At 40.5% G+C, this 25832-nt stretch overlaps 1 protein-coding gene and 1 pseudogene across 1 annotated transcript in view; both read left to right on the top strand.

Moving 5' to 3' along the window:
• Positions 1-25832, top strand: part of EIF4E3 (eukaryotic translation initiation factor 4E family member 3) — a 223950-nt gene that overhangs the window by 98937 nt on the left and 99181 nt on the right. The gene's annotated exons all lie outside the window — the stretch shown is intronic.
• Positions 16471-18128, top strand: LOC109254523 (H/ACA ribonucleoprotein complex subunit 1-like; annotated as a pseudogene).

Below are 25832 nucleotides of genomic sequence, written 5' to 3'. Positions count from 1 at the left end.
GTTGACCTTCAGGATCAGATTGGCCGGGATTCCAGTTCCCGCTTGGGGAAATAGCACGGCCTGTCTGAATGGCGGTGTCCTCATCTACAGAATCGGAGTAATAACATAATGACCCTCACGGTGGTGTGAAGGCATTGAGAAAATGCACACAAGCCCCTGGCATGTGCTTGGCCCATTGCAGATGCTCAGGGAATGGTAGCTGCTGCTGCGACAGTTGCTTTAATATATACTAGCTCTATTTGCAATATTACATGTTGTTATTATTAATAGTGTTCGAGATAGGAAGAAGTGTACTCGGCCCCAAAGCTATCCACACCCTCATCCTGGACCCTGTGAATACATCACCTCACCCTGCACAAAGGACTTTGCAGAGGCAAATGAGGCTATGGGCCTTGAAGTAGGGAGATCATCCCGGATTATCCATGAGGGCACAACCCAATCGCATGGGTCCTTTCCTAGATGATATGAGAGAGGACTGTGACCACCGAGGAAGAAGAGAGACTTGAGGTTGCTGGCTCTGAAAGTGGGAAAGGAGGTCATGAACCAAGGAAGGCAGGTGGCCTCTAGAAGCAAGGAAAAGGGTTCTCTCGAGTGCCCCCTACCCAGGTGTCGACACCACTCTTTCAGCCCTGTGAAACCCGTGTGGAACTTCTAACATACACAAGTACTAACTAACATGATAATTTCATATTACTGAAGCCACGAAGTTTGTGGAATTGGTTACAGCAGCAATGATTAAATAATAATAAACTAAACCAATAATAAACTAAACAGTGTGACTAAAACTCGTACTATTAGTAATAATATATTTTTTAGGTAAGCTCTCTGCCCAATGTGGGTTTCAAACTCATGACCCCAAGATCTAGAGTCACTTGCCCTACTGACTGAGCCAGTCAGAGACACCAGTAATAACCCATTTTTTTAATGCCTAGAGTTCAATGGACAAGGCGACTTTACAATTTTTTTAAGTTTATTTATTTTGAGAGAGAGGAAGAGCATGTGTGCATGAGCATGGGCGGGGCAGGGAGTGAGTGAGAGAGAGAATCCCACGCATGCTCTGTCCTGAAGTGCAGAGCCCAGCGTGGGGCTCTCTCTCATAAACTGTGAGATCATGACCTGAACTGAATTCAAGAGTTGGACACTTAACTGACTGAGCCACCCAGGTGCCCCGACTTTGTGTTCTTGAGCATGAAAGATCAACCCAGCCCTAGAAACAATCTCCAAATACAGTAAAAATAATCCAGCATAGTTTTTATTGATTTTTTTACATCATATCATGTAAAATTACGAACATCAGAAATGTAGAGAGCCAAGTACGTCCATCACTGAGACTTAACAGGTATTAACTTTTTCCTGCATCTGTTACTTGTCTTTCTCTTGTTTGTTGTTTGTTGTTGTTGCTGTTGTTGTCGTCATTGTTTCATTTTAAATCTTTGGCTGAAGCTTTTGAAAAGAAGTTACAGTCATTATTACATGTTAGCCCTAAATACTTCATTAAGTAGCCCTAAAAATGACATAACCAAAATACTGTTACCAAACTAACCGAATTGTTATCAATTCTCTAATATTATCTAATATCCAGTATATACTTAAACGTGTTTCAAGTGTCCACCAAAGTTCTGTTATGGCTGATGTGTTGAAACCAGAATCTAGTTAAGGACCGTGCGTTGTATTAGGTCATTACGTCTCCTGAGTTTCTTTTAATCAGGGACATCCAGTCACCACACCTTACCCTCCTGCTTTATTTCCTTGCAGTCACTGTCAAAGAGCGTTGTTTTCTTCTAGATGGTTTCACAGTTAGGATTTGTCCACTTTATCTCTCCTTGGCGAAAGTATCTTCAGAAACAGTGCCAAGGAAAAAATACTACACTCCAACTGAAGATTTTGTTCAGACTCTACACTGTTTTTTGATCACTTCAACCATACACCCATTCATCAATGCCAGTCAATTACCATTTATTGAATACTCTTCCTCTGCACATTTCCCAATCACCTACATTGAAGAGACTCTTTCTGGTCCCTGTAATAAGTAACTTTATCTTGTGGGAGGGAATTTTCTGTTTACCCTGAGCCTTCCTTTGAAACACCCAGAATCCTAGAAAAATTTTTCTTATTAAAGAGAACGCAAGAGAGAGAGAAAATATACTGGGCAGCATAATTTGCATCTACATGGTACTGTTGCTGTCATCACCAGTAAGACTACTGGCTCCATCTTTATAAAACTTCTAAGTGCCAGATGCTTAACATACATTACTTCCAAGCCTCAGCATAAAATCTGCAGGGTAGGTATCATTATTAATTTAATCAAATGATGTTACCATTTTATAGATTATGCAACTGCCAGTCATAACAGTCAAGTAGCCTCAGCCTCACACCTCACAGTTACTGGTGGCAGAGGTGGGATTCTCACACAGGTGTGTCTGCTTCAGATGCCCAGAGACTCCATAAAACCACTAGTCTGCTATTTTATGGCTTGTTTAGTATTCGAGTTGATTATTCTGTTAGTGATGGCAAAGCAACCAATTCTATCTTATTTTGTTAATTTAAAAAAAAGTTTTCTTTACTTTTGAGAGAGAGACAGAGTGTGAGTGGGGGAGGAGCAGAGAGAGAGGGAGACACAGAATCCGAAGCAGGTTCCAGGCTCTGAGCTGTCAGCACAGAACCCAGTGTGGGGCTTGAACCCACAAATAGTGAGATCATGACCTGAGCCAAAGTCAGATGCTTTGACTGACTGAGCCACCCAGGCACCCCTCTCTCTTTTTTTTTTTTAACCGGCATGTATGTGTCTGCGTGTAGTTTAAACAGGCCAAGGAAAGTTGTTGAGGCTCTTCCTTCTTTACTCATTTAATAAAGGTGGCCAGCTGATCTGTTGGACAACATCACAATTCTTGGGAACGTCCCTCAATTTCAAGACCCTAAATCAAGAAATCACAAGCGTTTTCTGTAAAGGTATCTGTATATTTGCAAATATTTTAGGCTTTGTGGGCCATGTGGTCTTGGACACAGCTATTCTCAACTCTGCAGCAGAAGACTACACGTAAATGAATGGGAGTGGTTATGTTCCAATAAAACTTTATTTACAAAAACGGACAGGGGCCGGACTTGACCTGAGGGCTCTAGTTTGCCAAGATATACTAACATGGTTGCCAAAGCCAAACTTGGCCAAAGACATCTATGATCAGTTTGCCCAATGTTCAGCTTTTTAAAAAAGTTCAGTGTCCTCATTTAAATATCAGGATGTTTCATGCAAGAAGCTAGGTGTTTCTGACTCTTGAAAAACTGGAAGGTTTTAGGCCCTGGTGTTTAGGCCTTCAATCTCATGACAGGAAGGAGTTAAATAGCTGCTGTCTTCAAGTGCTGATGATCTCTCCAGCATGTCACAGTCCTCACCCTTCTCTATTGTTTTCCTGATGCCGCGTGTTTGTTGTCTTGCTCTTTAACCTGGCCCTATTTTGTCGCTGTTCTCATCTGCCTGGTCCCTGTGGACACATCCATTTTCAACTACCGTCACAGTGGGAAAAGATAAGGGAAGGTGTTTGATGCTAAGAGGGTCATTTCATAAATAGTTTTGTCAAGTAGAGGAAGAATGATAATACCTGGTTGTAATTTAAGCTTTTTATTTTTTTAAAGTGTTCATTTTGGGGAGAACACAAGTGGGGGAGGGGCAGCAAGAAGTGAACAGAAGATCTGAAGCAGGCTACATGCTGACAGCAGTGAGCCCAACGCGGGTCTCGAACTCACGAACCGTGAGATCATGACCTGAGCTAAAGTTGGATTTAGGGACCCAGGTGCCCCTAGGCTTTTTTTTTTTTTTAATGACTTATTATGGACAATGAAGGACAATGGGCATCTAGCACAGCTGCCTTTGTAAGGTGCAAATCACTTAGCCATTTGACCCCAAAACGGTATAAACAGGACTGGCTCCAGGCAGAAGTGCAGAGAGTACCAAGGTGGCTTTGCACTGCCTCCCATCAACCTTTTCCTCATGCGCCCTCCCTGCCCCCATCGAATGTCCTTAATGCTTAATCCTCATCCACCCACCTTGGGTGAAATGGTTTTTTTTTTTTTTAATGATTTTTTTCCCCCTAAATTTAAATGACACCATTAAGAAAGATTTTTTTTTTTTTTTTTTTTACTGACAATGCCTGATGCTATTATTCATTCTGAGAGAGACAACACTGAAATCATTTTCTGTTGCCTCTCCCAAGGATATTAACATTTTAATTCACAAAGAATCCCAAAGAAGAGACACCTAAAATTTATTGGATGTGAAACTGTGGAATTTGGGGATGGGAAACAAGTGAAGGACCCTTCGGCAGGGGTGCTGGAGCCTTTCAAAAATGTGAACCCACACTGGAAGCCACCTGTTCCTTAAAGTTGGCCCTAAGTGTCGCACCAGTCAAACTCTGGAGCCATATTTGACCAGTGTAGATTCACCTCGGTGCACCTGAGGTCATTTCCTTGACCAGTGGGGATGGCGAAAGCTTTGGTTTGATGAGCTGCAGAGTGGAGGGGTTGGGTTAGAATCAGCAGGCCAGAGTCAGGGGACATATGTTGTGTAGCTCCAGTCCCTGGCTCATCCAACGGGCTCCCCTTGCAAATACCACCAGCTTTTCATCACAGATTTCCCAGCAGTCAATACCAATCCATCAGAGTTGGCAACTGTGGTAAAGCCAGTATTGCATTCCCGTGAGATAAACACAAAGGTCCCTGTCTGCCCTTACATTCCATGAGTTCAAGGACCATATGTGGCCCATGTTGAATATTCAGTAGGCAAAAAACATACTCAGTAGACGTGGGGCTCCTTTCAGAGATGGGAGAGATTTAAGCAATGCTTTTCCCTGGCTGCAGAGGTGGGTTTTCTCATCTCAGGCAGGCTCACACCAGAATGAAGTAGGCATGTCATTTCTTCACGGGGTGGGCACCTTTAAGATTGGGTCTTTCTAACATCACAACCCAACGGTATTGAAAATTGGGCAGAAATATCCCCCCAAAAAGCTGATTTATATGGGGGGTTCTTCTTACGGCTAATGTGAATTGTTTGGGACAAAAATTGCTGTGAGACCGCAGAAAGGCAAAATCTTTGGGTGCTGTGGGTCGCTGTTGGATTCCTAGAGCCCTGTCACCTGTGGACTTCACAGTGAATAGTGGCGATCAGGGAGCCTGTGACGGGTGTCAGCAGTGACTATGCTGAAATCTGCCACCCCATCGCCTTCATTCTTGTGTCATTGGTCCAGATGTTTCTCCTCAGCATCAGGGAATGGCCCTGCGCAAACAGGCTTTTCAGACATGGGAAGCACGACTGAGTCCTCTGAGAGCCTTTTGAGACCGGCGTTCCCAGCTCTATCCAGATTTCTCATCTAATGCATTTGCAGAAATGTAGACTACGTCACTTTGTTGCTCAAAACCCTGTAGAAGTTTCCATCTCACACAAAGTAGAGACAGAGGCCTCCAGTGCCCCACAAGGTGCTGTACAATGTGGGCTTGTTAACTTTCTGTCTTGCTACCCTTTTTCCTGTTCCTTCCACTCTAGCCATTCTAATCTCTTGGCTGTACCTTTCACATAGCAGGCCTGCCTCGGGGCCTTTGTACTTGCTGTTCTCGATGCATAGACCATTGTTTCCCCAGGTATTTTCATAGCTCATTCCCTTGACTATTTCAGTGAGGCCTTCCCTGGCTACCCTAGCCAAATATACTATTTCCCTCCCTCCTGTATTTCTTTTTCTTTATTACTTTGTATCATAATATAGATTGTTTTCTTTGTCTTGGTCATTCTCTGTCTGCCCTACTACAATATGAGCTTCGTCAGTGCAGTGTTTCTTTTTTTTTTTTTTTTTGCAATTCACTGCTCTATTTCTAGCAGCTGGAACAGTAACTGACACAGAATATAAGGCCAATAAATATTTATAGAATGAATAAATGATTTCTAACCCTACAGGATCTTTATCGCTGATATTTATAGCTTTTTTTCGTTGCAAGCAACAGAAACCCAATTCATACCAGTTTTAAGCACCAGGAGGAATTCATGGGCTTTTATATCCTGTAACTAAGCCATGATGAAGGCATATTGCTTTGATTTTTCTACTGCTGTGGATGGCCATTTTCCATTGCGTACCGAATATATTGCCAGCAGCTCTAGTCTTATACCTTTAGCGTTTTTGTAAAGAGCTCATCTTCTAGCTAAAGGTCAATCATTGGTAGAAGAACTTCTACAGATTGGCTTGGTCAGGACCACGTGCATCCTTGGACTCATCACTTGATGCCAATGAAGCGCAGAGGAATTTGATGAACTCAGCCCGGGCCAAGGACTTCCCCTTATAGCCCAGAAGTCAGAGCTGGTTAACAGAAGGATGGAAGAAAGTGGTGGCATGGATGTGGTCCCTGGGGAGTTGTGAGCCTGATATCTCTCCCAGGTGTATCTGCCACATTCAGTCTCCCTTTGACTTGTTCTCATTTGTCTGCTTGTGTCCTAAAACAACCCAATCCAGTTTTCCAAGAATGGGCTGAAGAGTACATTGTCTACATGCATGGTCTTAAAAGTAGGGGGTACATACCCTACTGGGCATACAATATCATTTATTGGGGTATAGAAAGAAAATAGTAGAACTTCTCTTATTTATATTTAATCTCATTCTTTAAATATTCATTTTTTGCGTGGTTTTTAATGCTCACATCAGCATATTGTACATATACATAGTAGTACATTATTACAGTTTATATGTATCTGTACGTATATAATTTATAAAAAAGTAAAAGTATATAGGTTTGAGCAAGCCCAAAATATTTTAGTGTTGGGTGACTATGATCACAAAAGCTTTGGCTACTGTTCAATATGATGCATTTTTTTAGATGGAGCCCAAGATTGTAATATCTTTCTTAAAAACTATAATTTACTACCGGACTTAAAAATAAAAACTCCATGTTTTAAAAAAGACCAGGCAATTTTATCTCTGAATACTTTTTTTAAAGCACATTTTAAAAACAGTTTATTTATTTATTTCCAGAGACACAGAGAAAGCATGAACAAGGGATGGGCAGAGAGAGAGAGGGGGATCAGCACAGAGCCCAGTGCGGGGCTCGAACTCATGACACCGTGAGATCATGACCTAAGCTGAAATCAAGAGTCGGACGCTTAACGGGCTGACCCACCCAGGCATCCTTTAAACGCTACTAAATCCCTGCAGTAATGTGCTATCCAAACACCTGACAACGGGTGGGAACATGGGTTGGCTCTTTCATCGAGGAGTTCAGGGATAATACTTGCCATTTATGATTTTCCTCAAAGTTTGAATGACATTATTACACAGTCTTTCCAGATTAAAGCAGTGTATCTCCGATACTTGAAATCCAAAAATATTTTTAAACAAGACAAATGTAATAATATAGTGAAAGAAAAATTGTGGGTGGGAACAAGAACTGATTAAATAGGAAAAAAGACAACTAATGAGGGCCCAAAGCAGAAAGCAAGAAATTATTCCAGAAGGACAGCAAATGTGGTTCGGGAACTAACCCATATGCAAGTCAGGAATATATTCTGAATTATTGAAATCTGAATGACTCTCATATTCTATTAAAGAGGAAAAATGGTATTAGAATAAATATTAAAAGGAGTCAAGACGTAGGGGGCATTAATCTTGCCTGAATATTATTAGCTTCTCTCAGTGTATGTATCTATCCTTTGCCCGTAAACTCTCATAGTCCTGTCCTGCCTCTCACCCTTGCTTTGCACAGAGTAAACTCCCAATAAGGATTCTTAACAAACTGGGGGGAAAAATACACTCCTGGCTGAAGCTGTGTCTATAGCACACCACCATGGAGTGAAAAGCGAAAGGTAAGCTGATGTCTTATTAAGTTGAGGTCAGTTACTCTCACGTCATTTCAACAAATGGGATTTTGTCACTACTCTGTGTCAAGCACAGTGCTTGGAACTGGAAATAGATGGGACCCAGTCCCTGTCCTCAGGCAGCTGACCATTTTATGGGTGAAAAAACCTGCCTGGGAACATCAGGGCAGATAACATCTGAGCAGGGCCTTAGAGGAGATAGGCACTGTTTTCAAACAAAAATGGAAAGCTAAGAAGGAACAGCATGAATAAAGGCAAGGAAGTGAGGAAAGGCAGGGCTAACTTGAGGAGCAAAGAGGTCAACGTAGGAGGAAAATGGAGGAGGAGTTTAGACTGTATCTTGAAGATGATGGTAAATCATTGCAGGATATTTAAATATGTTTTCAAATGAAAGATTGGTATGTGCAAACCTGGTGCCAGTTCAGAGGACAAATTGAAAGTGGGAGCAGAGAAACCATCTATGAAGCTGCAAAACTAATCCAGGCCACAGGTCTAAAAGTATAAAACTGGGGGTTCAGCAAGGAGAGGACTAACTCAAAAGATCGTTCCAATTCTAAAATCAACAGAACTTGATGCCCTTACGCAGAGATGGTAGGAAAAAAGAGACTCAAAATTGGCTCAGTTTGGACTACATTAGTCATTACAGAATGCAGGGAGGAAATGATGGGTTGTGCTTTGGTTTTGTTTCATTCTGGTGGTGGGGATGGCTGTTAGGAGGATGATGGGTTTGATTTATTTCTATGTTATTATTTATTTCTATATTCAAATAAATCATAAAAATCATATAAATGAATCATATATATTCATATAAATGATCATACATTTATTCATATAAATAAAGTCATAAATTTGATTTTTGGGGGTGTATACCCTTCTCGGAGTTTTAGCTCATGTGTAGAATCATTGAACCACCACCATAGAACACAGAACAGCTCTATCACCTGAAAACACTCTCTTTTCCACCCCTTTGTAGTCATACCTTTCCCCAACTCCTAACTCCTGGCGACCAAAGATCTATCCCTATAATTTTGCCATTTCCAAATTGTCATGTAAACAAAGTCATATGAATACTAACCTTTTGAGATTGACTTCCTTCAGTCAGCATAATGCCTCTAAGATTCATCCCATTTGTTGTATGTCTCAATATATTTTTTTTTAATTGTTGAGTAGTATTCTTTGGTACGGATATACCATAGGTAGCTTACTCATTTACTGTTGAAGGACACTTAGATTTTCTTCAGTGTTGGGCACTCATGAATGGAGTTGTTCTAAACATTGTTTTTCCTCTCAGAAAACAGAGATGGGATGTGGGGGGGTTTTTCTTCATTTTTTTGAGGTACAATATACATAACATAGAATTAAACCATTTTTAACTGTGATTCAGTGGCATTAAGTTATCACCATTTTTGTACAGGTTTTTGTGTAAACATATGTTTTCCTTTACCTAGGGTAAATACATACGGGTGACATCACTGACGTCATTTGAGTATTTGCGCCTTTAAATTTATAAGAAACAGCGAAACCGTTTCCCACAGTGACTGTACCAATTTGCATTCCCACCATCAGTGTAAGAGATTTCCAGTTGCTTCATATCCTTGCCCGCGCATCGTACTGACAGCACCCCCCCCACCCATTCTAAAGTGTGTAATGCTATTTCATTTCGCTTTTAGCTTTCATTTCCCTGATTGTTAATGATGTTGCATATCTTTTCATGCTGTTTTTTTTTTTCCCATCAGTTTAACTTCTTTGTGAAGTGTCTGTCCAAATCTTTTGCCCATTTTAAAATTGGATTGTTTGTTTTCCTTCTGTTAAGTTTCAGAACTGTTTATATATTTTGTATACAAGTCCTTCACTGGATATGTAATTTCCAAATATTTTTCTCCTGACTTTTCATGTCTTTTGCAAAGCAAAAGTGTTTAATTTTGATGAAGTACAATTTAGCAATTTTTCTTGTATGGATTGGCCCTTTGGTGTCATAGCTAAGAACTCTTTGCGTAACACAAAACCACAAAGATTTTTCTCCTCTTTATTTTTCTAAAGGTTTTATACTTTTACATTTATACTTATTATCATTTTAAGTCCCTTTTTGTATAAAGTGTGAGGTATAGGTTGAGGTTCACTTGTTTTTTTTCAACATATGTACATCTGTTTGTTGCAATTTCGCTTGTTGAAAAGACCATCCTTTCTCTATTCAGTTGCCTTCCTACCTCTGTCAAAATCAATTGGCCATGTTTATTTCTAAACTGTATTCTATTCTGCTGATCTGTATGTCTATCCTTCTGCCAGTACAACATAGTCTCAAGTGTCTCAAGTGGTATTGTAATAATTTTTAAAGGCAGTAGTGTGAGTTCTCCAGTTTCTTTTTTTTTTTAATTTGCTTTTGCTATTTTGGTTGTTTGCTTTCCATGTAAATTTTAGAATCATATTCTCTATCTACAAAAAAATCCTGTTGGAATTTTTATTGAAATTTCCTAAATTTATAGATCAATTTGTGAAGAATTTACCTTTTAATTATTTTCAGTATTTCGATCCATGAACATGGTATGTCTCTATTTACTTACGTTTTCTTTAACTACTTTGGTCAGAATTTTGTGATTATCACCATATATATCCTATATATGTTTTACTAGATTTATAACTAGTTTTGAGCTATTATAGATGGGATTTTTTTTAAGTTGGGTTCCAATTGTTCATTATTAGTTTATAGAAACATAAATTGTTTTTTTCTCTAACCATATTATGTACAGAATCCGTAAATTAAAATCAGCAAGAAATACAGTACTGTATATATTCAGTTCTGTAGCCAACAGTTATATTACCCCTAATATAACTGTCTAATATTTCTGCCTTGCTTTTTTTTTATTGAACTATGATTTACATATAACATTATAGTAGTTTTAGGTGTACAACATGATTTTATATATATATATATATACATATATATATATATATATATATATATATATGATGAAATGATCACCAAAGTAAGTCTAGTTAGTATCTGTCCCCATACTTAGTTACATTTTTCTGTGTGTATGATGAAAACTTTTAAGATTTTCTCTCTTAGCAACTTTCAAATATGCAATATAGTTTTATTAACTATAGTCACATTGCTGTGCATTATATCCCTATGACCTATTTTTTTATAGCTGTAAGTTAGTACCTTTTGACTCCCTTCACCCATTTTGTGCACCACCTCCCCCGCCAACCTCTGGAAATGACCAATCTGTTTTCTATCATCTTTGAGCTCTGGTTTTGTTGTTTTGTTTTATTTGTTTTTGATTTCATATATAAGTAAGATCATATGGTATTTGTATTTCTCTGTCTGACTTGTTTCACTTAGCACAATGCCCTCAAGGTCTATCCATGTTTTTGCAGATGGCAAGATTTCATTCTTTTCTTATGGCTGGATAATACTCTGTGTGTGTGTGTGTGTGTGTGTGTGTGTGTGTGTGTGTGTTCATTCATCTATCAATGGACACTTAGGTATGTGTTGATTTTTTTTTTTTCAAAATTTGAATTTAAATTCTAGTTAGTTAATATATAATGTAATATTGGTTTCAGGAATAGGATTTAGTGATTCATCACTATTACACCCAGTGCCCATCATAACAGGCGCCCTCCTTTATACCCATCACCCATTTAGCCCATTCCCCATCCACCTCCCTCTATCAACCCTCAGTTTGTTCTCTATCATTAAGAGTCCCTTATGGTTTATTTCCCTTTCTTTTTTTCTTCTCATATGTTCATCTGTTTGTTAAATTCCACATGAGTGAAATCAAATGGAATTTGTCTTTGACTGATGTATTTCACTCAGCATAATACACTCTAGCTCCATCCACATCATTGCAAATGGCAAGATTTCATGATTTCATTCTTTTTGATGGCTAATATTCCATTGTATATATATTCCATATCTTCTTTATCCATTCATCAGTGAATGGACGTTTGTGTTTTTCCCATAGTTTGGCTATTGTTGATATATGTGTTGACTCTTATAAATAATGCTGCAATGAACATGGGGGTGCATAGATCTTTTTGAGTTAGTGTTTTTGTTTTCTTCTAATAAACACCTAGAAGTAGATTGCTGGGTCATATGGTAGTTTTATTTATAATTTTTAAAGAATTTCCATACTTTTTTCACAGTGGCTGTATTAATTAACCTTCACAACAGCAGTGCACATGGGTTCCCTTTTCTCTGTATCCTCACCAATACTTGATATCTCTTGTCTTTTTTATAATAGCCATTCTAATAGGTGTGAGGTGATATTTCATTGTGGATTTGATTAGTGACATGGAGCATCTTCCCCTGTACCATTGGCCATCTGTATGTGTTCTTTGGAAAAATATATATTCAGACGCTCTGCCCATTTTTTAATCAGATTGTTTGTTTTTTGCACAGCTTTTTGCACAGCTGACCCTGAATCCTATGACCATATTAACTCACTTATTAGTTTTTTCTTTTCTTTTCTTTTCTTTTCTTTTCTTTTCTTTTCTTTTCTTTTCTTTTCTTTTCTTTTTTTAGAGAGAGAGAGGGCTCAAGTGAGTGAGGGGCAGAGAGAGAGAGGGAGAGAGAGAAGCAGGGCTCACCCAAAGCGGGGCTCACTTGAAACAGGGCTTGAGCCCACTGGAAGCAGGCTTGTGCTTACCTGAAGCGGGGCTCAGTCTCACCAGATGCAGGACTTGAACTCACAAATGGTGAGATCGTGACCTGAACCGATGTCAGATGCTTAACTGATTGAGCCATTCAGTCGTCCCCTCACTTAATAGTTCTAAGAGGGGTGAGTTGGGGTTTGTTTGTTTTTTTGAGATTTCTTGGAATTTTCTACATAATCACATCATCTGTGACTAGGCACAGTTTTATTTCTTCCTTTATGAGCTAGTTGTCTTTTATTACTACTTCTTACTACTAACTAGGACTTTAAGTATGATGTTGAGTAGGAGTAGTAAAAGGACACATCATTGTGTTTAGGAAAGCATTCAGTCTTTATCAGGCTGATGTAGTTCCCTTCTATTTCTGGTTTGTTGAGTTTTTAAATCATGAATAAATACTAATTTTTTTAAGTTTATTTTTATTTAGTTTGAGAGAGAGCACAAACAGGAGAGGGGCAGAGAGAGAGAGAGAGAGAGAGAGAGAATCCCAAGCAGGCTCTGCCCTGTCAGTACAGAGCCAGACGTGGGGCTTGATCTCATGACTGTGAGATCTTGACCTGAGCCAAGATCAAGAGTCATATGCTTAACTGACTGAGTTACCCAGGAACCCCTAAATACTGAATTTTATTGAAGTTTTTTTTTTTTGCATTAAGTATCTGATGATGTGGTATTTCTTCTTTATAGCTTTGATACGATAGATTACACTGACTGTTTTTGAATTTTAAATGGATTTATATTCCTGGGATAAATCCCATTTGGTTGTGATGTATTTTCTTTTTATATGTTGCTGGATTTGATTCCCTAATATTTTGTTGAGAATTTTTGCAGCTATGTTCATAAAGCATATTGGTCTGTATTTTTCTTGTGCTGCCTTTTTCTGGTTTTGATATCAGGGTAATGGGCCTTATATAATTAATTGGGAAATGTTTTCTCCTCTTCTGTTTCCTGGCAAAGATTGTTTAGCATTAGTCTTATTGCATCTTTAGATGTTTGGAACAGTTTGCCAGTTAAAGTATCTGGGAACTGGAAGAGGTTTTTTGGTTTGTTCATTTGTTTGTTTTGGAGGGGCAGATTTTTTTAAGTTGATTTACTTATTTTGAGTTAGGGGGCAGAGCAGAAAGAGGAGAGAGAGAATCCTCATGCCGGGCTCAAACTCTGAAACCCTGAGATCATGACCTGAGCCAAGGTCAAGAGTCAGATGTTTAACCAACTGAGCCACCCAGGTACACCGGCAGCAGAAGATTTTTAACTATAAATTTGATTTCTAGATAAGTATAAGATTATTCTTTCTTCTGAATTTTGAGAGTTTGTTGCTTTTAAGAAATTGGTTCATTACCTCTAAGTTTTTATTTTTATTTATTTATTTTTTTAATTTTTTTTTTTAATGTTTATTTATTTTTGAGACAGAGAGAGACAGAGCATGAATGGGGGAAGGTCAGAGAGAGGGAGACACAGAATCTGAAACAGGCTCCAGGCTCCGAGCTGTCAGCACAGAGCCCGACGCGGGGCTCAAACTCACGTACCGCGAGATCGTGACCTGAGCTGAAGTCGGCCGCCCAACCGACTAAGCCACCCAGGCGCCCCGACCTCTAAGTTTTTAAATGTATGTGTATATAGTTATCATTTCAGTGTGTGTGGAGTCTGTAGTGATGTCTCCTTTTTCATTTTTGATGTGATAATTTGCATCTTCTTTCAGCTTTTCTTTGTAGATCTGGTTAGCGGTTTGTCATTTTTATTGATCTTTTCAAATAATCACCTTTTCATTTCATTGATTTTTTTTCCTATTATTTTTATTTTCAGTTTCTTCTCTTAATTTTTTTTTGAAGTTTATTTATTTATTTTGAGAGAGAGAAAGAGAGATGAGAGAGCATGAGCGGGGGAGGGGCAGAGAGAAAGAATCCAAAGCAGGCTCTGCACAGCACAGAACCTGATGTGGGGTTCCAACCCACAAACCATGAGATCATGATCTGAGCCAAAGTCAGATGGTTAACCAACTGAGCCTCCCAGGTGCCCCTGTTTTCAGTTTCTTATTGTATTTATTAGGACTCCCTTCTGCCTTGCCATGGAATTATTTACTCTTATTTTTGTTGTGTCTTAAGTAAGAGGCTTCAATTGTTGATTTGAGATCTTTGTTTCCAAGTGCTACAAATTTCCATATAAATACTGCTTAAGTTGTATCCTACACATTTTGGCGTGCTGGATTTAATTTTTATTCAAATCAAAATATTTTCTGATTTTCCTTGGGACAATTTTGAATGTCTTTGCTTGATAATTCTAACATTAGTATCAGTTTGGGATTGGTTTTGATTGACTTTTCTCATTATTATGGGTCCAATTTTCACTTTTATATGCCTGGTAATTTTTGATGGGATGCTAGATATTTTGGATTTTACCTTGTTAAGTGCTGGATATTTTTGTATTCCTTTAAACATTCTTGGACTTTGTTCTGGGACAAGGTTAAGTTACTTGGGAGTAGTTTGTCCTATTTGGGACTTGCTTTTAAGCTTTGTTGGTTGGGGCCAGATCAGCATTGGGTTAGGGTTTGTGATTCCCCATTACTGTGGAAAGACCCTTCTGAGTACTGCCCCTGATGCCCTGTGAATTACAAAGTTTTTCACTCTGATTAAGGAGATCATCTACTATTTCTGGTAGCACATGAGCTCTACAAAGGATTTCTTCTGATTCTTTTGAGTGATTCTCCCTACCTCAGGCTTCAGGTGGTTTTTCACATTCATGGAAGATCAGTTCTCCACTAAATAATCAAGGGGACTCTCAGCAAATCTCTGAGTCCCCTCTCCTTATACTCTGTCTGGTACCCTGCCAAGTGAACCTTAGCCACTTTTGCCTGCCTGATCTGCCACCTCTGTGCTCTCAACTCAAGGAGTGTGCCAGGCTCTGCCTCATTCCTCTTCCTATGTCAGTAGCCTGGAATATTTCTCCAGAGAGTAAACTGGGGTGACCGTAGGGTTACCCTGATTCTTTGGGTGATGATAAAATACATGTTACTGCTCAGTAGATGTTTACAAAAGTGTTTGGATGGGAAGGTCAGTTGAGTACTGGAGAACAAGGACATTATCGGATCAGCTCACCAGGAAAGATTTTGGAACTTCAGAGAATGATGGCAGCTCATGAGTGGATTCCATGTGAGTCAGATTCTAAGAACCTCAGTAAAGTGGAAAGAATGATGTCATCATGATCACCATCATTGGAATTGTCTATCACCACCACTATATTACACAGCCTGTACTCTGAGATCGGGGGTAGGGGCTCCATGTGAGTTTTTGAACTTGATCCTGGTGGTAGACATGCAGTGACTCTCCTCAGATCATAGCATAATTGACTAATGGTCCCACCTGCTGTCCTCTGAAGCCACCATTGTGTTCCCAGCACTTCCCACAGCCTTTTCCCCCAGCGCCCCCCACCAGCAATTGAGTACAACAGGGATTTGGGTTTCAGGACTTTGACTTTGCTGAAACTTCCTTGCAAGTGTTGCTGTAATCTAAGTCTTTCCCTACCCAAACTCCCTTCTTTGCCCTCTGCCTCTATAGCATCATTCAGACACTCTTTGTGATCTGATAGCTCTTTGCTTCCTTCATTTCCCCCATTACCCTCCCAGGCATTTTCCCCAGTAAAGTGTCTTGGTGTCTGCATCTTGAACTAGCACATTGCTCATGTAACTCTAGGAGACAGGAATACTATTTGTTATAGACTGAACTGTGTCCCCCTAAAATGCATATGTTGATGTCTTAACCTCCGGTGGGACTATATTTGGATAAGGCCTATCAGAAGGTAGTTAATATTAAATGAGGTCATAAGGCTCAGGCCCTAGCCTGGTAGGGCTGGTGTCCTTTAAGAAGAGGAAGACACACCGGAGATCCCCCTACACCCCCCCCCCTCCGCTCACTGTGGGCACAGAGGAAAGACCATGTGAGGGCACAGTGAGAAGGTGACCATCTATAAGCCAGGAAGGGAGTCTCACCAGAGACCAACGCTGCTGGCACCTTGATCTTGTACTTCTGGCTTCCAGAACTGTGAGAAAATAAATGTCTTTTGTTTAAGCCACCCTGTGTGTGGTATTTGTTATGCCAAACCACACAGATGAATACCCCATGGTATTGTACAGATATGAAAAGTGAGGATTGGAGAGGAGAGGTAACTACCCCAAGGACACACAAATCATAATTGGCTGAATTAGATCCAAGGGCAAGTGTGACTTGATTATTTTTTTGTAATGTTTTAAAAGTTTATTTGTTGATTTTGAGAGAGAAAGCATGAGTTGGGGAGGAGCAGAGATGTAGGGAGAGAGAGAAAATCCCAAGCAGACTCTACACGGTCAGTGCAGAGCCCAATGCCAGGCTCGACCTCACGAACCGTGCCTTCATGACCCGAGCTAGAGTCAGACGCCTAACCGAATGAGCCACCCCGGTGCCCCAAGTATGATTTTAAATTCTGCTTGTCATGACCATGCTATCCTGGCACTCCCTGGGCCACGGAGGACGGAGAGACAGTAGCTTCAGTGTGAGAGGAGACTGCAAATGAGGATGGACTGTGGAAGGAAGACTTGGGAAGAAGTTGGCGGGGGGGTTAGTTTGGAGAATGCTCAGACTCCTGTCCATCACAGATGTGGGGTTTGGCCAGAGGTGCACGTGGCATCAGCAGAGCAAGCATGTCTTTTCAAGGTGGAGGTCGTGGAGGCTCTCATTGAGGTGGGGGCTTCATTCCCCATGGCAGCAGCAACCACGTCCCACGTGGAGGTGGTCATTTCACAGGTGGCAGTGGCGGCAGAGGAGGATGTGGACAGGATATGGCCGCACAGGCTTTACCAAAGGCCAAGGCCAAGGACCTCCGGAAGGTGTCGTTTTTATTAGGAGAGTTGCTGCATCCTGGTGACGAGGACATAGTTTGTAAATGTACTATAGATGAAAATAAGGTGACTTCTTTCAACGCTCTGGTTTGTTTGAGAGAACAAAGAACAAATTGGTAAGGTGAACTATTTGGACAACTTTGAGATTTTTATTTTTCAGTTAAATCGTCAGAAACTATAAAGGTATCTTCCTTTAAAAAAAACAAAAAAACTGCAGAAGTTTTATATGGACCCATATACCCTGCTAGCACGGCAGAAGTTTTTATCTCGACCTCCAGGTGAGAAAGGAGGTGGTGGCAGAGGGGAGGTCGAGTAGGAGGAAGAGCAGGATGTGGCCGAGGTGGAAAAGGAGGTGGAGGGTGGAGCTTCAGAGGAGGAAGGCGGTGGTGGTTTCAGAGGGAGAGGATGTGAAGCGTAACAGCTGACAGAGAAACTTCTGCGGGATCGATGGCTGTGGGTCAGAAACTTGTTTCTTGAGCAAGTCTTGAAGACCTGGTCATTTTATGACACTAGAACTAAAATGTCAACGCCATGCAAAAATGAATGCCACAGGGGCGCCTGGGTGGCTCAGTCAGTTGAGAGTCCCACTTCAGCTCAGGTCATGATCTCGAGGTTCGTGGGTTCCAGCCCTGCATCAGGCTCTGTGCTGACAGCTCAGAGCCTGGAGCCTGCTTCGGATTCTCTGTGTCCCTCTCTCTCTGCCCCTGCCCTGCTTGCACTCTGCTCTGTCTATCTCTCTCTCAAAAAACAAAACAAAACAAAACAAAACAAAACAAAACAAAACAAAAGAGTGCCACAGAATAGGCATTTTTGCTCTAAAAGAGAAGGAACATGTGTTTTAATGTTTTGTACAATGCTTGTAACTCTGTGGGTGCTTAATAATTGGGCAGTTTTCATTTAGGGAAAAAAAAAGACGGGGAAGCATTTACTTATAAGAGAAACTATTTAGTTTTTTTAATTTAAAAAATATTTATTTTTGAGAGAGATTGGGGGAGGGGCAGAGAGAGAGGGAGACGCAGAATCAGAAGCAGGCTCCACGCTCTGAGCTGTCAGCACAGAACCCGTTGCAGGGCTCGAACTCAACAAACAGCGAGATCATGACCTGATCCAAAGAAGGGCACTGAGCTGACTGAGCCACCCAGGTACCCTGAGAAGCTATTTCTTTAGGATAAGGTGGAGGAACATTTGGAGGAAAAAGGGGGATAGCTAGGTGATTTTTCTTCCTCAACTCTTAGAATAATTATGGAAGAGTCAAGGTCTTCGAACAGAAAAACCAAACCAAACCAAAACAGAAAACCCCAAAAAACCCTTGATAATTAAGAAAATTCACAGAGGCCAGAATTCAATGTGGCCGGCTAGGGACTGCCCACCGGAAGTCAGTTCCCAAATGGGGATGTGTGGAGGCCCCCCCCACCCCCCACCCCGGAGGGGGAAGCAAGGAGCTCCTGGAGCCAGGGGGGTGTGAGGTGACAGACAGAAGTGCTGAGAAAAGCCCGCTCAGTGAACTTTGCAAAAGAGAGAGAGGGAGCGCCAATACTGAGGAAATTCCAGCTGCCGGTGACTAGACATAATATCTGAGCAATTACTGACTTTCTCTTTTCATCACAATATTTTCGTGTCTTGTAGATACAGCTAAGATGTCACGAATGTAAATAATTTAGTACAGTGTTGTCATCTCTTGCTGAGTTGCCTTAAGCTTGACATTAGTAAAATGCATCTTACTTAAGGAGAGTTTTCAATACTTATTTGCTTTTGCGGTACAGAGACGGATGATTATGCTTGTAAGACGATTTGATAAAAAAAAAAACAGCTTATTTCATAAGAAAAAATTATGTGTTGCATATTGTTTTCTCTCCATATGCCTTGGAATCTTTCAGTCAGACGGAAATGTGATACCTCAGAATCAATTTTCCACTCCTGTAATAAAAGCTACACCAGTTCATCCATCAAAAATAGAGGTGGTTTAGGAAGAAATGACTTTGCTTTCATGAAAGAAGTCCCAATGTTGTTTTATTTAAATATCTAACTTCCTGGAAAACTTGATGTGGGCGGTGTGTGTGTGTGTGTTTGTTGTTCTTTTTGTTAGTAAACAGGAAGCCCCTGAAAAGATACACTCCCAGGATATAAATTCAGATTTTCTCATAGTTTCTTTCTGAATGGATTTTCTTTTGTTAATTTTCCTTGCCCCTTCATTACAGAGCACTGTATTAATTACTCATCTCTCTCTGTCTCTCTTTCTCTTTTTTTTTTTTTTGGAAGATATTCTGAAGTGGTACCCCACAGACATAATGTTATGACAATGGAATTTCAGAGTTTTGGTTGACTGCTTGCACAGAGGTTTTATTTGGACAGGAATGCAGGACATTGGCTTTTTTAACAGAGGCTATAGCTTTTCTTTCTATTTTTTTTTTAAAGAAGTTACTTGTGGGAAAATAGTTGAGAGTATCTTATTAATGATTTTCCCCGTGGATTTTTGTTTATTTCCCACCCCATCCCTCAGATCTTTGTAACTAAAAACAAGCCTCCGTTCCCCATCTTGGTTCCAGTGGTTTAAATGTTTGTTGGTATGTGACTTTGTTTAGCAAAGTTTGTGTGATTCTTTTTCTTTTTTTTTCCCCCAATGATCTCAGTTTGCTAAACATTGCATAATTTTTAAAAAATGTAGTAGATTATTATTTGGCCTCCCTAAACTTCGTCGTCGTTGCTGTTTTTTTACTTCACTCAGATTATTTTATGAAATCAGTCCAATCCCAAAGTTGTTTGTTCTTGGCTTTGACTCTGGGTGGAGGTGTGCTGTGATTTTCATGAACTTTGATGTTTTCTGTCTTATGTAGGCTGGGACTTGAGAGTTTTCAGCAGTTTTCCTGCAAACCAGGGAAAACTGTGTGTTGAATAAAGCCCTTGCAATAGGCTGTTCAGCCCTTGATTCACTTTGATGTGCACAATTCTGCAGATGGCTTTTGGCCAAGAGCTCTTGTGCTGTTCATGTTGGAGAAAAGAAAGCATAGGAACATAGGTGGTTGGCCCTCGGACAGACTTATTATGTAAGATCATCTAGTCCACAGATAAACATGTGGCACAAATATCCTATTCTTCCCTCCTCTGCCTGTAGCAAAAAATCAATCATCAATCATGTTTTTTGGTTTTCGTTTTTTTCTGTTGGGCCGTCATGGCCACATAATCTTTATTGACATGGTATCCCAGGTTCCTGCTAAAATGCCAGTGCAGTGGCATATGAGATGGAATCTCTATCAGGAGATTATAACCTATCTCTTACATGTCTGGAGACATGCGGAAGTTCAGGGTGAGGCCCAGGAATGTTGGAACTTAGAATGAATCCCCAAGAGTTCAATGACACAAGCTTGACCTAAAGCTATACAACTTGCCAACGGTGCAATTTGGGGCAAAGTTCTTTACCCTCTTGGGCCTGTATTTACCCATACGGTGTGTGAAAATAGAGACTCCATCATACGACTGCAGGAAAGTAAAACCAGAATAATGTACAGGAAGCATTTAACCTAGCCCTTGGTTGTAGTGTTCAATCAATGGGGCTGTCATCATCATCACCCTCATTATTAGGGAAGGTGACTTGTTTGAGATACTACAGCTCATTAGGACTAGACAGGGTTTCCCGGTTTAAATGTCAGCAGTACTGACATTTAAAGGGCCAGATACTTCTTTGCCATAGGAATTGTCCCGGGCCTTGTAAGATGCTTAGCCGCACCTCTGGCCTCTACTCACCAGATGCCAATAACCTTGCTCCCCAAATTGCGACCAATGTCTCCAGACACTAACAAATGTTCCCTGGGGGGGCACAATTTCCCCCAGTTTAGAACCACTGGAAAAGACTAAACTTCCCCTTTGTGCCTGAACCTACTGTCAGGGATGTCAATCGTGTTGGTTTTGTCATTGAGTTCCAAGGAATCTTTAAAAATATATATATATATCAGCTACCGGCTGCTTTGACATTTCTGCCTTCATATCAGGTTACAACTTTTTCTATTTACCAACCTGTGAGTAGTTTTGTTTAACAGATTAGTAGTTCCGAGGTTTTTTTTTAAGTTTATTTATTTATTTTTGAGAGAAAAAGAGAGAGAGAGGGGGAGAGAACAAGCCAGGGAGGGTCAGAGAGAGAGGGAATCCCAAGCAGACTCTGTGCCATCAGTGCAGAGCTCCATGCGGGACTTGAACTCACCGACTGTGAGATCATGACCTGATGCTTAACTGATGGAGCCACCCAAGTGCCCCTAATAGCTCCAAGTTTTAATTAGGCTTGTGTAGTAGAATTTAAAAAAACTGTGAAGGAAAATGGTCATAATATAATTTTCAGCGATAATAGCTACAGTCCAAATTGTATAATAAAAATGAGGGTATAATTCATTTGCATCTTATTATGTGTTAGACACGAGATTATAACCTTAATGTTCCCATGTCATACGATTGCTGTGATGCACAAGACTAGTGTGATTACTCCCATTTTACCGATGATGTAACAGAGGCACAGAGTACCTTGCCCAAGGACCCACTGCTATGAAGTGGCAGAATAGGCCATCCATCCTAAGCAATTCATTTCTACAGTATACAAACAGACATGCTAGAAAAAGATAGGGAAAGATACGTGCCCAGATGTTTACTGTGATTACTTATAGATGATGGGATTACTTGTGTTTGTTTCTTATTATTTATATTCACTGTTTTCCAAATTTTCAGGTTTGATTATGATTTTTAAAAAAGCATTAAGAAAAAGCTGTAATGATGCACCCCGGCAACTTTCATAAAACAAGTGATTAATAATGTTTACAAGAGGCTTCCTCCTATTCATTTGATCTTGCTTAGGACTGATTGAAAAGCAAGAGGAATTGTATCTTCAATTTCTCACATTAGATACCAGAATCAAAACATACAGATCCTAATGTAACACATGGCTATTGAGAAGTGGGGGTTGTACGCATTTGGAAGCTACTTTTCCCATATAAGGTTGTTCTGTAAGTCATCAGATGGAATTTTTAAATAAACATATTACGTGTTATAGATCTGAAAGAATGTCGTCCTTCAAGATTTCCTACCTTGGAAATTCTCTGTTTGTTTGAATGATGAAACCAGTGGAACATCTTTTGAATTTCACTTTTGATTATTGTCTTTAAAGCTTCTTTTTGAACAACGCAAGAAACCCCGGCTTCATTATTTCAGTAAAACACCAGGAATTACCCACTTGGTTGCTCTCCCTCCCAACCCCAAGGCATGCTCTGAATTACTGTTTGGTCATTTTCAAAAATCAAACCGAGCCACGTGGATAACATTTACCATAAGAGGCAATGTTTTAACCAGTGTCTTAATTTTCTGAAGGAAATTCCAAAAAGGGAGATCCAAATGTGGTTTGATGAATGGAATCATTGTAGGAATAAATGCAGAGATCTCGAAGGTGAATACTTTTAAGTCTACTGCACACATTGGGAACCATAAATGCAGTTCTCTGTGTGTGTGTTCACTGGCATTATTTTATAGCTATGCATTATGTGTTTCAGTTCCGAATATGATACTTGCCTGGCTTTATTCCCTACGGCATACATTTCCAATTTTAAATAACTTTGAAAGATCTCCTGTGTGTCTGTTCATACAATTAAAAGGTCTTGGTGGTTCTGGGATCCACGTGAAGCTTTAAGTCTAAAAGAACTCATGTAAATACATTTGTTGAGCTAGGAGACAGAAAGGTCACTAGAGGTCCAGGTTTCTCTTTGTCTGCTGGAGCTGACATAGAGGGCTTACTGCTGGTTGCTTCTCAGGTGAGTGGAGACCCCACTCGTGGCTCTCAGGGCCCTACCCCGCTCACTCACTTCCTCAGGACTCCCCCCGCAGCCCTCTCGCTGGCCTCCAGAATCTGATGCTCGGCAAAGCCACTCTTGTGTTTGAGATCCCTGTAAAGGGAACCTTCACTTTGAATTCGATCTCTCTTTTCTGAGTTGAGTGTTATTACCATTATTTTATAGTGGGGGAAGTGAAGGCCAAAAGCGATGGAGTCTCCTGACGGCGGAGTGACCCCATTGCTTGATCCTTCGTTTGTTCATTCATTCACTCAAATATTTAAGTATTCAGTGTGTGTGCTGAGGAATTTGTAATGAGCAAAACAGAGAGGTCTCTGGCCTCGCGGAGCTTATTTCTAGGGAGAGAGCCACGTGATAAATGAGTAAATTAATCAAGAAATAAGCCAGAAAGGTAGATAATTTTGGAGAAGGGAAGGACTGTATCTAGAAGAGGTCATGGAAGTTTTCTCCAAAAGGGTGTCATTTTAACTGAGACCTGAAGGCTAGAAAGATGTAGCCATGCAAAGAGCTTGAGGAACAGCATGCCAGGTACAGGGAACAGCAAGGTAAAGGCTCCAGTCCTCTAGTAGGTCATTAAAGACAGACTAACCACAAGTATCATCGATACATAAAATAGACATAAAATAATATTTTCCTAAAGGAGGTAGTCCTGACACAGGTGAATTTTAGAGAGAAGCATTTGTAAGGAAGCTAGACAGGAGAGAATTCTAAATTCTACATTTATTTATTGTGAACCAGAAAGGGCAACTTTAACATTCCACATAACCAAAGAGCTGCTGTAATTTTTTCAAATCCTAGTATTCAGTACTCAACCTGACCTGAAACTTTGAGAAAAGCTGGGGTCTTCCTTGTTAAGAGTTTTCTTGCCCTAGAAAAATCTGACTTCAATGGATACTGGAGCAAAGCATTTTTGAGGGAGTGTGTCTATGTGTGTGTCTGTTTTCTCTGTTCACATGATTTCTTTTCCCCCGAAGGAGACCAAACTGTTTATAGGGAAGATGGAAACAAACAAACAAGTGGGTAATACACTTCCCTTCCAAACATTCAGAAACATGTGACTGTTGCCATGAGGCCCACAGCCCAGCCATGCTTGATTCTTGGGAGCATACATGCCTTGCTTCCTTGGGGATGATAATATAAATTATCCAGACCATTGTCATCTCTTCTCCAGAATTCTAACTTCTGAATTCTGACCCAGAAAATGCACCATTCGTTCCCCCTGAGCATAAAATTCATGCTGCCCAGTGTCTGTTGGAACAACCAAGGAAGATTTGATTGGCCTCATCTACCTTCTGCTGTCCTGTGTCCTAAGACAAGCATCCAGAAGAGGCTATTTTCTGTGGCCCGGAGGGAAGACTGATTTTGTTGTTTCAGTTGGAGCCTTGTACGTGTGCCAGAATCTAATCTTTATTCCACCGTATCTCTCTGGGCCCCGAATGCTTTTCAATGGAATGCCACTGAGAGATGTGTCCTGCCTCCTTCCCTCCCTCCCCCAAACCATATTTTGGCGTCATTTAGTTTTTCTGAATCTTTCTGGGACCAATAGCCTTTTTCTAACTAAGCTGGGGCTTCAGATGGGTTTTCAGAGCGAGCTGATCTTTCCACTGTTGGTAAATTTACCTTTAGACTTCTTTGCAGTGGGTTCATAATGACCATGTTACCTTTGCAATGCATTTACTTCTCTTTTTATGCAGTGCCTCCAAATCTACAAAAGTTTTATTTGGGATCTTCTTAGAGTTTAAGTGATAACTCTAACAAAATGCATCCTTTTGGCGAACTTGGTCAGTTTACATCGGTGGTTATCCACTCTAGTTTCTTCTAAAAAAATTTCAGTTGAAAAAATTACATAGAGTTCACCAAGAAATTCACTAGAACGTAACCTCCATAAGGGCAAGGATTTTTTTCATCTTTCACTTACTTCTCTTCCCTATTGTTTAAAATAGTGCTTGGTACACAGGAGCATGCCGGGAGTATTTGTTGAATGAGTGATTGCATGACATGGAGATCAGGCTTGCTTGTGTGAGGGGCCCTGGCAGACGCCTACTTGTGCTTCTCGCAAGACGATCAGATAGTTCCTCCAAAACCCATCTGCATCCTTAGACTCAGGTTAGATGTAAAAACCATCACAATGCCTAGGCTAGCAAGTCTTGGAAACAAATATTTTTTGGCTCCGAATCATTCAGTCAATCCGGTAATCATTCTGACATTTCCAGCATTGATCGTTCCAACAGTGGGGCTCCATGAGCTGTTGAGGAGCCACACAGAGAATGGATGCATTAGCAGTGAGAAGGTGGGGCCGGTGACCCCCCCCCCCCCCACGTAATAAACTCCCTAGCTTCCTACACCTGAGATGCATATGCCCTTGGACTTCCCAGAAGAAGGGGAATGTTAATTAGAACATCCAGATGAAGTTTCTGCCTAATTTAAACCCCATGCGTCATCTTATGAGATGCAGTATCCCTAAAGTTCTCATCCATTTGTCGCCACTTCCTTTATTGCGTTTTGTTTTTAGACCGACAGCCGTGAGGCTGACAACACATCTGACGTTGTTTATAGAGTCACGGACTCTAATAAAGTCTGCTTAATCATGATGGAGCGAAGCAGTACTGCCAAGAGCTTTGTCAGAACTAGAAGGGGGTTGGCAGGTGAC

The sequence above is a fragment of the Panthera pardus genome, unplaced genomic scaffold (assembly GCF_024362965.1).
Source record: "Panthera pardus isolate Hobbes unplaced genomic scaffold, ASM2436296v1 HiC_scaffold_8, whole genome shotgun sequence".
In the NCBI taxonomy this organism is placed as follows: domain Eukaryota; kingdom Metazoa; phylum Chordata; class Mammalia; order Carnivora; family Felidae; genus Panthera; species Panthera pardus.
Note: the sequence above shows the minus strand (reverse complement) of the source record. Positions and strands in the feature narration are given on the sequence as shown.